The following is a 12,958-nucleotide window of genomic DNA, read 5'->3' on the forward strand; positions in this document are numbered from 1 at the left end:
TTAAAAATATCAACTCAATAAATGTAACTGTTAATTGGAATTTGTTTATCTAACATGTTATTAAGTAAAATGACATGTCTTGTGGAATCCTGTGATTTTCTGGGTTACTTCTCATAGGAGGTTGGTGGTGGTTGTAATTGGAAGTTTTATAGGAAGCAGAGAAGAACACTAGAAATTGACTGGAGAATAGAAAATAAATCAGACTCATGAGAGATTAAAAATCAAGAAAATAATTGAAATAAAATAAAATAAATTATAAAAAAAAAAAAAAAGATGTGATAACTCTGAGAAAAATACATCATTTGTGTAGCATTTTGACTAGGGATCATAAACAATATAATCACGAGAAAACAGTAAACAATCTCAAAATGAGAACTGTTCTCTTAAAATAAAATAAAAAATTGTTACAGTATTCTTCAAAACTATCATTGTTATAAAAGACAAAGAAAGGCTCAGGAACTGTTCAGATGAAAGAGACTAAAGAAACAATCAAATGCAATACGTATACTGCAACCTCTAGTGGAGGAAAAAACAAATGCTATAAAGGACATTATTAAGTCAATTGACAAATTGTATAGCAGATGGTAGATTATTTTAAAGTGCTGTTTCAATGTTAAAAATTTCCTGAAGTTAATAACTGTACTGCGGTTATGTAACAGAATGTCCTTTTCTTCAGGAAATATACAATGAAGCATCTGGAGACAAAGGGGCATGATGTCTGCACCTTATTCTTAATTAATTTGGAAAAAAATAGAGAGGAATAATAAATCTCTCCTTAACAAAAAATCAAGTAATGTAAAATGTTAACAGTAGGTGAATCTGGATAAAAGGTAAACAGGTGTTTTTTTGTATGATTCTTGTATAACTTTTCTGTAAGTTTGAAAGTATTTCCAAATAAAAAGCTTTTTATTTTTTAAAAAATTGCTCTCTCTTTTAAGTCTCCAACAACAGAACTCATTTGCATCCCTGTTAAAGGTAAAGGGATCAAGAGACATAGATCTGATTTTTAACAGATCTTTCTTTATAATCATTTTAATGTAAAAAATAGCACACAAATAGAAGAGTATTATTATGAAAACCCGGTTTGAAAAATAATAACACAAACACCTGTGCGACTAGGACATAGCTTATAAAACAGAACACTGTCAACATTTTAGGAGCTCCCTCACCTACAGTGTGCCTTTTCCCAATCACACCTCCATCATTCCACTCCAGGTAATCACTATCCTGAATTTTGTGATAATTGTTCTTTTCCTCATGTTTTACCACAAATGTACGTAAAGCTTTACAGTGTATAATTTAAATATGCCTCTTTTACATTTTAAGCAAATGCAACATACTATGGTCTGAATTTCGTGTCCCCTCCCAAAATTCCTATGTTGAAACCTAGCCCCTGAGGTGATGGCATTAGGAGGTGGGGCTTCTGGAAGGTGATTAGGTCATGAGTGTAGAACCCTCATGAATAGGATTACTGATGTTTTAAAAGAGATCCCCAGAGCTCCCTAAGCCCTTCTACCATGTGAGGATATTAAGTCTACAACCAGAAGCCGGCTCTCACCCAACCATGCTGGTACCCTAACCTTGGACTTCCAGCCTCCAGAACTGTGAAGAGTAAATTTCTGCTGTTTACAAGCCACCTAGTCTAAGGTATTTTGTTACAGCAGCCTGAATGGACTGAGACTAAATGGATAATATTTAGTTTTCTGTGACTTGCTTTTTTCACTCAATATTAAATTTTTGAGATTCATTCTTACTAATGAGTACAGCTAAGATTCATTAATTTTCATTGCTATAAAATAGATCAATGTATGACTATACCATAATTTCTTTAACCAGCTTACTATTGATGAACCTGGTGCTGCGTCTATGTTTTTGTCATTCTTAAATAATATTGCTGTTCCAATTGGATTGTTCTTGGACCATTTTTTTAAATAACCATCTTTTCTGCCCACTGCTTTGCAGTACCCTTACTGTCTATATATTTGTGGGGTCTGATTCTGGATTCTCTATTCTGTTCCACTGGTCTATTTCTCTATTCCCATGTCAGTTCGACACTGTCTCAACTACTATACCTACAGAGTAAATTTTAAGATCTGGTAGCAACCTTACTATTTTTCTTTAGGAATGTCTTGGTACTCTTGGATCTTTGCTCCTTCGTATCAGTTATAGATTCAGCATCTCAAATTCAAAGAAAAAAATCTGTTGGGGAACTGGAATTTCAATGACTCTTTGGGCAGAATTAGCATTCTTACAATATTGAGTCTTGCCTACCCACATAAAATAGCTCTACATTTTAGATCTCTTGAATAAACTCTTTTCATTTTTCTAAGGTAGTTCATAACTTTGGGTGTTATAATAAATAGAGTTTTTAAAAAATCATATTTCTAATAGATTTTTTCCTAGTGTTTAACTGTAATTGAGTTTTTAATAGTGCTTTTGTATCCAGTGACCTTGCTAAACATTCTTATTTATGCTAATAATTCATCTGTTGATTATTTAGCTTTTCTATATTGACAATCAGATCATTTATAAAAATGTTGGTTTCTTCTTTGTAAATATTACACCTTCTTTTTCTTCTCACATTACTTGAGAATAACCCTCAATACAAAATCTGAATGGAAATGATGATTTGGGGCATCTCCGTCTTATTCAATAAAAGAAATGTTAACATTTCACAATCAAGTATATTTGCTGTTGTTTTTTGGAGATGGGCTTTATCAGGTTATGGGGGTTACTTTCTGTTCCTAGCTTGTTAAGAGCGTTCGCTTTTTCTTTTTCTGCATTTAAGATGATCATATGGTTTTCATTCTTTATTCTCTTAATCTAATAAATTATATATATTAATTGTAATAAAATGGATTCTTGAATGTTAAACTAACTTGCATTTCTGGGATGAATCCAATTTGGTCATGATGTATTTATCATTTTTATTCAACAGTGGATTCAATTTGCTAAGATCTTACCTAGGATTTATAAATGAGATGTACCTATAAGTTTCTTTTTTTTTTTGGCCACACCACACAGCATGCAGGATCTTAGTTCCCCCATCAGGGACTGAACCTGCACCCTCTGCAGTGGAGTCTTAACCACTGGACCGCCAGGGAAGTCCCCTATAAGTTTCTTTTCTTGTACTATCTTTGTTAGCTTTTGGTGTTGCTCTAAGTCAATCTCTTTCATAAAGAATAATGAAAATTTCATAAAGAAACATTACTGACAGTGACAATAAATAAGATCCCTTATATTAAAATAATTACTCTCGGGCTTCCCTGGTGGCGCAGTGGTTAAGAATCTGCCTGCCAATGCAAGGGACACGGGTTTGAGCCCTGGCCTGGGAAGATCCCACGTACCGTGGAGCAACTAAGCCCATGCGCCACAACTACTGAGCCTGAGCTCTACAGCCCGCAAGCCACAACTACTGAGCCCACGTGCCACAACTACTGAAGCCTGCGTGCCTAGAGCCCATGGTCCGCAACAAGAGAAACCACGACAATGAGAAGCCAGTGTACCACAGCGAAGAGTAGCCCCCGCTCGCCACAACTGGAGAAAGCCTGCGCACAGCAACGAAGACTCAATGCAGCCAAAAATAAATAAATAAATAAATTTATTAAAAAAAAGAAATTACTCTCACCATCTTCCTACCACCCCCTTTCTTATATCCTCTTCTCATTTATGAGTAAAAGAATAATGATATATAGTGTCACATCTTTTTCTTCAAGTTTTCATATTTTGTAGAAATTGAGCAAGTATAGGAAAAATGTAAATAATGATTGATAGAATTAAATACTTAAGTTACAATTCCTAATTTCTAATCAAGCTATCTACCTAAAACAGTTTGCTTACTAATAAGGAGTAAAAATTATACTTTGGAAATAAATCATGTTCTATAATTTTCCACTGAATTTGTTTTAAAATAAATAAATTTATTTTTGGCTGCATTGGGTCTTCGTTGTTGCACGCAGGCTTCCCCTAGTTGCGGTGAGCGGGGGCTACTCTTTGTTGCGGTGCACGGGCTTCTCATTGTGGTGGCTTCTCTTGTTGAAGAGCACGGGCTCTAGGCACGTGGGCTTCGGTAGTTGTGGTGCATGGGATAAGCTGTTCCGCAGCCTGTGGGATCTTCCCGGACCAGGGATCGAACCCATGTCCCCTGCACTGGCAGGCGGATTCTTAACCACTGCGCCACCAGGGAAGTCCTCCATTGAATTCTTTATAATTGTTTCTTAATACCATGTCAAGCCAACAGCTGCTATGTTATTCCACTTAGAAAGATATGTTAATGAATAAGCATGAAAAATAATTTTAAGAAATACTGATAGGAAAAAAAATTAAAAATAAAAGCAAAGACCTATGTATTTTGCTGCTTCCTCCAAAAATGTAACTACAGCTGCTGAAAGCATTCATGTACTAGCTTCAGAGTACAGGAGAGGAAAGTTGGACTTGAAGTAATTCCGTATTAGTTAAGTACAAACAAAACTGTTGATTCAGTTCTCAACAGGGAAGGGCAATGTCCTTGGCCCAGGAGTTCAAAACCTAAACCAAATGCTGTATAAACTACCAAATGACAATTTGAATGAAAATAAGGTAATTATGTTCTAATCTTTTAAGAATAGGAACCTAAAATAAATGTGTAAAAACTTTACCTCTTATTACCTTATCTTGAAACTGTGGAACATTGTTTTCTGAGATTGCTATTTTAAAAGTTATAAAAGCAATATTAAATCTCTGAGTTAAAAATATACAGTGTAGTTATTTAGGCATCAGTTCTCATACTCTGGATCCTTCCACATGTCACATGGCTACATGATATTCCCAAGTCATGGATTTTGCCGTTTGATCTCTGATGTACCTTGAAGATATTTCAGGGCTCCAGAAGCTAGGCAGTTCTCTGAATACACTAAGTATACACATGAAGCAGCTCAAATGTACAAGTGCTTCCATCAACAATCACTTCAAAGGTCATTAATAACTTACAGGTGTGAGAGTGGAAATGCCCTCTGCACTCCCCTGCCCCTTCTTGAACTCTGGCTGCTCTCTCTGAGCCATTTCTGTAACAGTGAATTCTTAACTTGATATTTCTCTTTCTCCATTTTCTCTTCTCTGGCCCTGGGGCTTTTACGATGACATTCCAAAATCTTCTAGGAAACACAAAAGCAGACAAAAATGCTTCAATGTATTAATTCTAGGGGTTTTCTCATCCTTATTTTATTAGTTTCTTGAGAGTAGAGGAAAACAATTTAAATCCTTCTGGAGAAGACACCTAAAAAGAAATGGAAAGACAGAACAGGTGGGTAGAAAAATCTGCCTGGCTTGAAACATGGGAAAACTCTGATGGAATCTAACATCTGCTTGGTTTCTACCATTGCTGAAGATAGGCTCTAAAACTTTACTAGCATCTCCAAAAAGGTCAATGAACTGTGTATGAGAGAGAAGCTTAATTACGCATCTAAATCAAAGTTTCTGAACAGTGAAATTATTCACATTCTGGACCAGAACCTCTTTGTGGGGGCTTCCTGTGCATTGTAGGCTGCACAGCAGCATCCTCGGCCTCTACCCACTCGGTGCCAGTAGCACATTCCCCTCCCAATTATGACAACCAAAAATATCTCCAGACACTGACAAACGTCCCCTGAGGGCAAAATCAACTCTAGATCAGTTGAGAACCACTGATCTAGATGGAGGTGTCTTCTGATCTTGAGCCTATGAATGTGAATCAACTCCACATCAGGGCAAGCCAGATAAGGCAGTTAAGTGCATGCTTACTCAATGCGTGAAGGGATATTTGCACAGTGCTGAAGCATCACTCCACAGATTACCTGTAACAACAACGGAGAAAATGATAGAGAGAACTGGCAATCACCACCTTAACCAAGTGACCAAATGTCGCATCACTAATAATGGGACAAGCCGACATTATATATTTAACCTAAATCTAATCAAGCCTCTAGACTTAACATCAAGTTTATAGAAAAGAAAAGGGATAGAACAGGTTAAGTGACACCGTGAGGAAACAATCAGATAAACACAGAATGTGAGACATACTATAAGAAAAGTAGCCTATGGGCTTCCCTGGTGGCGCAGTGGTTAAGAATCCGCCTGCCAATGCAGGGGACACGGGTTCGAGCCCTGGTCCGCGAAGATCCCACATGCCGCGGAGCAACTAAGCCCATGCGCCACAACTACTGAGCCTGCGCTCTAGAGCCCGTGAGCCACCTGAGCTCGTGTGCCACAACTACTGAAGCCCGTGCTCCGCAACAAGAGAAGCCACCACAATGAGGAGCCTGCACACAGCAATGAAGACCCAACGCAGCCAAAAATAAATAAATTAAAAAAAAAAAAGAAAAGAAAAGTAGCCAGGACTGTTTAAAAACTTAATATAATAAAATGAAAATTAAAAGTGAGGGACTACTCTACATTTAAAAAAAAAATAACTAAAGAGACATAACAATGTGGAATCTTTCACTATATCTTTTTTTAAAGCTATAAAAGACATTTGTTGAAACAATTAGAGAAATCTGAATATTAACTGAATATCAGATGGTATCTAAGTTGTAATAATGGTAATATATTTATACTGGAGAATATCCTCATTCTTAGCAGGTTCATGCTGACACTTTAGGAGTGAAATTTCATGATGTCACACAGCACAGCCAAATATGTTTGAAATTTTTCAAAATAAAAGATTGGGGAAAAACAAACAACCCAATCAAAAAATGGGCAGAAGACCTAAATAGATACTTCTCCAAAGAAGACATACAGATGGCCAATAGGCACATAAAAAAATGCTCAGTGTTGCTAATTATCAGAGAAATGCAAATCAAAACTACAATGAGGTACCACCTCACACTGGTCAGAACGGCCATCACTAAACAGTCTACAAATAACAAATGCTGGAGAGGGTGTGGAGAAAAGGGAACCCTCCTACACTGTTGGTGGGAATGTAAATTAGTACAGCCACTATGGAAAACAGTATAAAGGTTCCCCAGAAAACTAAAAACAGAATTACCATATGATTCAGTAATCCCACTCCTGGGCATATACCCAGACAAAACTATAATTCAAAAAGATACACACACCCCTATGTTCACAGCAGCACTATTCACAGTAGCCAAGACAAGGAAACAACCTAAATGTCCATCAACAGATGAAAGGATAAAGAAGATGTAGTACATATGTACCACAATGTTCACTGCAGCTCTATTTACAATAGCCAGGACATGGAAGCAACCTAAGTGTCCATCAACAGATGAATGGATAAAGAAGATGTAGCACATATATACAATGGCATATTACTCAGCCATAAAAAGAAACGAAATTGAGTTATTTGTAGTGAGGTGGATGGACTTAGAGTCTGGCATACAGAGTGAAATAAGTCAGAAAGAGAAAAAATACCGTATGCTAACACATATATATGGACTCTAAAAAAAAAACAAAATGGTTATGAAGAGCCTAGGGGCAAGACAGGAATAAAGACGCAGACATAGAGAATGGACTTGAGGACACAGGGAGGGGAAAGGGTAAGCTGGGACGAAGTGAGAGAGTGGCATGGACTTATTATATATACTACCAAATGTAAAATAGATAGCTAGTGGGAAGCAGCCGCATGGCACAGGGAGATCAGCTCGGTGCTTTGTGAGCACCTCGAGGGGTGGGACAGGGAGGGTGGGAGGGAGACACAAGAGGGAGGAGATGTGGGGATATATGTATATGTATAGCTGATTCACTTTGTTATAAAGCAGAAACTAACACACCATTGTAAAGCAATTATACTCCAATAAAGATGTTAAAAAAAAGAAAAAAAGATGTGGTACATATAAACAATGGAATACTACTCAGCCATAAAAAAGAATGAAATAATGCCATTTGCATCAACATGGATGGACCCAGAGACTATCACACTAAGTGAAGTAAATCAGAAAGAGAAAGACAAATACCATATGATATCACTTATATGTGGAATCTAAGATACAACACAAATGAACTTATCTACGAAATAGACTCACCGACATAGAGAACAGACTTGTGGTTGCCAAGGGGGAGGGAGGTTGGAGGAGGGATGGATTGGGAGTTTGGGATTAGCAGATGTAAACTATCATATATAGAATGGATAAACAACAAGGTCCTACTGTATAGCACAGGGAACTATATTCAATATCCTGTAATAAACCACAATGGAAAGGAATATGAAAAAGAATATATATATATGTATAACTGAATCACTCTGCTGTACAACAGAAATTAACACAACATTGTAAATCAACTACACTTCAATAAAATAAAAAATTTTTTAAAAGATTAGGGGAAAACAAAAGATAAAAGCATGGTTTTCCAGACAGGGCTAAACCAAAAACTAACGCATAGGTAAAACTATCTCTTAGATAAAGCTCGCATTTGAGATCTTTCACCCTAATACCAAGCCCCAAGCAGTCAATTTCATGTGGCTCCTTAGTTGCCCAAGGACCCACTCCTAGAACATATTGTGGCCCATGATTGTGACATTGCCCAACCCCCCAGCTTCCAACAGAACTTTCCTGAGTATTCCATGAAACTAATGAACAAAACTTTAGATTCTAAAGTATATTAAATTATAAATGGATAATTATCTGCATTAGCAGTTTACACATTTACATTTTAACTAGGAACCACTGAACATAACCCCTTAGTTGAGGTCAAGGACTCAAATTAGAAACTTCAGGCACTTTGGTGGCAGGCCAGTGGCTCACAGCCTCCTTAAAAGTTAAGCCTCATAAAAATCTGTCTAGAAAAAAAAGCTGTCTAGTTCATGAGGTCTTATTTTTACTACATATTTTCCTGATTCAAAAACCAAAATAATACAAAACAATTCACTGAGAAGTCTCAGCTACTTCTCCAGTCCCCCTCATACTCATTTTCTATGCTTCAATCCAGTATTTATTTATGTGACATAAGCAAAATGTATTTTCTCCCTTATAAAAAAGGTAGAATAATATATAAACTTTTCAGCTCCTTTCTTTTTTCACTTTTCAATATATCCTAGAGATCTCTATACATACCAGTACAATGAGATCTTTCTCATTCTCTTTTACAGCTGCATTATATTGTATTTTGTAGATACCCCATTGTCTATTTAACCAGTCCCTTATTACCAGACACCTGCATTGTTTCCAATCTTTGGCTATTTGTTATGAGCAATGATATCCTAATACACGCAGATGTTATCTGTAGGATAGATTCCTAGAAGTGGAAATGCTAGGTCAAAGGGTGTGGTAGACAGAATAGGGGCCCCCCAAAGATGTGGACACCCTAACCCCAGGAAACTGCTACCTGACATTCAAAAGGAACTCTATAAATATGACTAAGTTAAGGACCTCCTTACTTTCACCCCGAATTATGGGTGAGTGGATGTAATCACAGAGGTCCTCATAAGAGGGAGCCAGGTCAGAGAGGAGAGAAGCTGCTACACTACTGCCTTTGAAGATGGAAGAAGGGACCATGAACCCAGAAATGTAGATGGCCTCCAGAGACTAGAAAAGGACAGGGAAACAAATACTCCCCTAGAGACTCCAGAAAGAACGGTAGCCCTATGGACCCATTTTACATTTATGACCTCCAGAATTGTAAAATAATAAATCTGGGTTATTTTAAGCCACTAAGTTTGTGGTATGTTGTTACATATTGTATTTTGTTATAGTAGCAATCGGAAACTAATACAAAAGGTAGATACAATGTAAATTTTCTATATATTACCAAATCCTCTCCATAAAGTTCGTACATTTTTGTACTTCTACCAGCAATGTGCCTATTTTTCCACTATCTCTCCAACAAAATATTGTATCAAACTTTTGAATTTTTGCCCATATAATAGGTGAGAAATGATTTATCTCAGTAGTTTTAAGTGAAGCTGACTTAAAAGATTTCTTTTGCTGAAACTATCTGTTAAAATATTTTCTACCTATCAACGAAGCAGAAACAGACACACAGACATAGAGAACAGACTTGTGGTTGCCAAGGGGCGGAAAGGAGGGATAGACTGGGAGTTTGGGGTTAGTAGATACAAACTATTACATATAGAATGGATGGACAACAAGGTCCTACTGTATAGCACAGGGAACTACATCCAATGTCCTGGGATGAACCATAATGGAAAAGAATATAAAAATGAATGTATATATATGTATAACTGAGTCACTTTGCTGTACAGCAGAAATTAAAACAACATTGTAAATCAACTATACTTCGATAAAAATTTTTTTAATGAAAATAATAAAATATTTTCTACATTTTTCTCCTGGGTTGTTACTTTTTTAGATGTTTTTCTAAAAACTCTTTATATTTTATGGATCTTACTTCTTTGTAATATGAATTACAAATATTTTTCCCACTTGATCTTTTGTCTTTTTACATTGCTTATTGTATTTATTGTCCTGCTTAAGTCTTTATTATTTGAATTTATTTTTACTTAATGTTTAAAGTTTTCCTCATATATGTTTCCATATTCAAAAGATTTCAGCATGGCCTGTTTTAGTATATCAATAATCCATTAAGACTGTCTCCTAATCTCAAGGGCCAAGTGTAGTGGTTGACTTGTTTACCTTTCTTATTTCTGCACAGATACTTCAAATGGAAGAAAATTCCAGTGTGAGAAATACACAGAAGATGGCAAAAGAAAATTCCAAGTAATCTAACACAATTTTTAGCAATGCTTTACTGCTTTACTTAAATTCATTAAAATAAAAGAATTTAAAAATCCATAAATTTGCTGAGAGAATTACAAAGTATCACATGAATACGTTTTTTATCCCAAGTGTATTCTTTTGAATTTTATTTTTGAGAAATCTATCCCTGTATTTATAGCAAAATATTCTTTCTCTTTTTTTTTTAATTTTTGAGCTTTCTTCTTATTTTTTAAATTATTTTTTCCATTCTTTTTTTTTACATTATTTTCCATTACGTTTATCACAGGATATTGAATATAGTTCCCTGTGCTATACATTAGGACCTTGTTGTTTAAGACATCCTTTCTCTTAATGAAAATGAATTAAGAACCATTTCTGGATCACAATGAAGCAACAACATGTAACTGAGTTACTACTAATTAGGATGGAAATGTAAGCATCTTAAAAAATGGAAGCTGCATAACTTAGGTAATCTTGCACAAAAACTATTTTAAGTTTGTTTACAATTTAAACATTGTTGGAGACAGGAAAATATTGTGTTTACTTTTTATACTATGTTGCTTTCAAGTTTAAGTTTTCCAAAGAATGTTTATATAGTTGTGGGATTTTAAAAATTGTTTTGATGATAAAGTTATATACCTATGTATAAATAAAATTAAAAAAAACTCTTTTTGTTGTTCTTGGGAGTGAGCCTATGTTAGCCTTTGCATTTGGGCCTATTTTTACTACTTAGAGTCTACTGAATGTTGGCCACCGGGCACTGAGACCAGAAAAAGAGGGCATGATCCCTAACACAAGAAGCTGCAGCAAGCATCTCATCCACTCCTGTGATGTCAATGGCCATAAAGTGACTTTGAAGTCTGTGACCTGCCTCCTTAGCAGATGTGTACTTCCAGTTGCCTTCTTGATATCTCCACTAGGATATTCCCAAAGAACTAAAATATGAATTTTAATAGCCCTAAGCTGAATGCATCATCTTCTCCTCCAAAACCCACAGCTCCTTCTGAATTCTATTTCAATTAGTGATCACTCTTTCATCTTCTGTCTCATCAATTTTATCTTGCACTCTTCTACTTTTTCACCCTAAATTAGCTGTTAAGCACTCTTTTTTTTATTGAAGTATAGTTGATTTACGATGCTGCATTAGTTTCAGCTGTATAGCAAAGTGATTCAGAGATATATATATAATTTATAACCTTATAGGTTATTACAAAATATTGAATATAGTGCCCTGTGCTATATGGTATGTCCTTGTTTATCTATTTTATATATAGTCATGTGTATCTGTTAATTCCAAATTCCTAATTTATTCCTCCCCCTTCCCTTTCCCCTTTGGTAACCATAAGTTTGTTTTCTATGTTTGTGATTTTTGAATCTTCCTATGAAATGCATTTCAAGATCATAACAGTTTACAATTATTGTATTTCTCTAATATTATAAAATCTTTTAATTGTAAGTTATTTCAAACATATAGAAAATATCAGAAAATTAAATGATACCTAAAGATATTATTATTTTGCCATATTTGATTCATATCAACTTTTTTTAAAAAAGGAAAGAATGTTACAGATTTTTTGGTCACGTCACATGCAGGATCCCCGAGCAGGGATCAAACCCACGCCCCCTGCATTGGAAGCACAGAGTCTTAACCACTCTTCCCTGGACCGCCAGGGAAGTCTCCACAACTGAAGTCTTACCTTACCTGTGCCCTCTTTACCTCCAGAGAGATAACCACTATCTTTTTTTTTTTTAATTTGGAGTATAGTTGATTTAAGATGTTGTGTTAGTTTCTGCTGTACAGCAAAGTGAATCAGTTATACATATACATATATCCACTCTTTTTAAAATTCTTCCCCCATATAGGTCATTTCAGAATATTGAGAAGAGTTCCGTGTTATACAGTAGGTCCTTATTAGTTATCTATTTTATATATAGTAGTGTATATATGTCAATCCCAATCCCCCCTGGTAACCATAAGTTTGATAACCACTATCTTAAAGTTAGTGTGTATTCTTCTCATGCTTGTTTTTTGCTTTTACATATTCACTACTGTTTTATGTTTTAGAAATTTATATAAATAATACACTCCATGTATCATTCTGAAACCTACTTTTTTCATATGTATGTCTGAGATCCATGTTGATCATATAGATGCAGTTCATTCATTTTAAATGCTGTATGGTGGCCCGCTGTATGAATAAACCACAATTTATGTCCTCATTTTCCTGTTGAGTGACAGATTATTTCCTGTATTTGCTATTATTGATATAAATAGTGATGCAATGAAATCCTTGAATATGTCTCCTTGC

At 35.5% G+C, this 12,958-nt stretch overlaps 1 protein-coding gene across 1 annotated transcript in view; it reads right to left on the minus strand.

Annotated features, from left to right (window-relative positions):
* Positions 1 to 276: 276 nt before the first annotated feature.
* LOC309647568 (uncharacterized protein) overlaps positions 277 to 12,958 on the minus strand; it is a gene marked incomplete at its 5' end in the record, with an annotated part of 31,920 nt that continues 19,238 nt past the window's right edge. The window contains one exon of the mRNA XM_082434985.1: positions 277 to 5,810. The remainder of the gene's footprint in view (positions 5,811 to 12,958) is intronic.

This window comes from Balaenoptera physalus (genome assembly GCF_965194825.1).
Source record: "Balaenoptera physalus genome assembly, chromosome: 18".
Classification (NCBI taxonomy): domain Eukaryota; kingdom Metazoa; phylum Chordata; class Mammalia; order Artiodactyla; family Balaenopteridae; genus Balaenoptera; species Balaenoptera physalus.